This window comes from Pseudophryne corroboree, unplaced genomic scaffold, assembly GCF_028390025.1.
Source record: "Pseudophryne corroboree isolate aPseCor3 unplaced genomic scaffold, aPseCor3.hap2 scaffold_2528, whole genome shotgun sequence".
Classification (NCBI taxonomy): domain Eukaryota; kingdom Metazoa; phylum Chordata; class Amphibia; order Anura; family Myobatrachidae; genus Pseudophryne; species Pseudophryne corroboree.
This window is the reverse complement of record NW_026969187.1, coordinates 1-1835: the sequence shown is the minus strand read 5'-3', so window position 1 is coordinate 1835 and position 1835 is coordinate 1. Positions and strand designations below refer to the sequence as shown.

At 48.8% G+C, this 1835-nt stretch overlaps 2 non-coding genes across 2 annotated transcripts; both read right to left on the bottom strand.

Annotated features, from left to right (window-relative positions):
• Positions 1 to 999: 999 nt before the first annotated feature.
• LOC135012107 (U1 spliceosomal RNA) lies at positions 1000 to 1162 on the bottom strand. The gene has a single exon (XR_010211113.1). It is a non-coding gene; the product is annotated as a U1 spliceosomal RNA (small nuclear RNA).
• A 152-nt stretch (positions 1163 to 1314) lies between these two features.
• Positions 1315 to 1478, bottom strand: LOC135012106 (U1 spliceosomal RNA). Its single transcript, XR_010211112.1, has one exon. It is a non-coding gene; the product is annotated as a U1 spliceosomal RNA (small nuclear RNA).
• Between the last annotated feature and the right edge of the window lie 357 nt (positions 1479 to 1835).

Sequence of the window (1835 nt, the reverse complement as noted above, 5' to 3'; positions counted from 1 at the left end):
GTCCGTCTCCTCTGGGCACAGTTTCTCTAACTGAGGTATGGAGGAGGGGCATAGAGGGAGGAGCCAGTGCACACCCAGATCTAAAGTCTTTCTTAAAGTGCCCATGTCTGCTGCGGAGCCCGTCTATCCCCCATGGTCCTTACGGAGTCCCCATCATCCTCTACGGACTACGAGAAAAAAAATTTACCGGTAGGTTTAAAATGTTATTTTTTTCTCTGCAACCCACTGCTAAATTGTGCTTCCTAGCTGTTTTTTATAAAATCACTTAATAAAATCTGGGAGAACAATCTTCATGACAATAGTATCTCCTATGCAAAATAAGTATGATTTGGGATAGGGCTGGGGAGGGCCGCTGCTCAGGCACATCTCTGTCAAGTAAAGGAGATTCAACTGAGGCAGCACAAGGGAACTCTCATCTGGGGACAACAACTGCAGGGAGAACACATATTTTCAGATGAACATGGGGTGGCAGAAGGCTGCCTAATACTGAAGCACCCCCAAACAACAAACCAAATGCAACAACTAGTGCAAGCATTCCTGGGGGATGGCCTGCAGCAGATGGATTTGAATATGGTGATGTCATCCAAGCAGTGGGTCAAAGTTGGCTTCAACCCTCGTCTGCATATGAAAAGAGAAAAGGAGCGTGCAGGGCATGGAAGCCTTTTGTGGTGCTTGGATGACCCCTAGTTCGCATTAAGCACCCCCACCCTCCTTCGGTGTGGGGCTCATGTTGGCCATTCCCCAGCCCCTGAAGCATTCAAGCTGATTTCTTGCAGCAGCTGGGCACTGTAACAGCTCCAGAGCTGCTCTGTAAAGCAAGTAAAAGGGTGTGGGCCCTGCAGCACTACCCGTAGTTTGCATTGTGCATTGGGAGGCACAAAGTAAGCAGACGGGAGGAGAAGTCAGGATAGTGCACAAGGGTATAGAAGGGAGGGGCTCAAGAAAAAAGAAGTGGAACCAGACAGCAAACTAGGCTGGAGAGAGACCTGAGACAAAGAGATCTGAATTACATGAGAGCCGACCAGGGAAAACTCAAATTATGCAGTCAAGTTTCCCACATTTGGGGAAATCGCAGGGGCAGCACACCCAGAGTGCAATGGGTGAGCCTTGCCCTGGGAGAAGCAACTTCATGATCATAGTATCTCACCTGGCAGGTAAGTAGGAGTTGGGCTAGAGCTGGGGAGGGTCGCTGCTCGGGCACCCCCCTGTCAAGTGAAGGAGATCCAACTGAGGCAGCACAAGGGAACTCTCGAAAGAAGAACAAGGCTAGAGGAAGATCTGAGACAAAGAAATCTGACTTTTACCAGAGCTGACCAGAGGAAAGCACAAACACAGTCCCCCACTACCACAAATAATGCAGTCGAGTTTCCCACATTTGGGGAAATCACAGGGGTCAGCATACCCAGAATGCAATGAATGAACCTAACCCTGGGAGAACAATCTTCATGACCATGGTATCTCCTATGCAAAATAAGTATGATTTGGGATAGGGCTGGGGAGGGCCGTTGCTCAGGCACATCTCTGTCAAGTAAGTTGCATTTGATTTGTTGTTTGGGGGTGCTTCAGTATTAGGCAGCCTTCTGCCCTACCATGTTCATCTGAAAATATGTGTTCTCCCTGCAGTTGTTGTCCCCAGATGAGAGTTCCCTTGTGCTGCCTCAGTTGAATCTCCTTTTGGAGAAGACCTCAATAAGATTGTAGCTGATCTGGCTACTGCTAAAACAGCTTGCCTACCTAGTATGACTCCTACCACGCTGAAGGCTAAAAGTACTTTTCTTGGCCCTTTCATCCTCCAGGTAAAGCGTACCCAAGGTCAGGCATACCCAAAGCAGGCT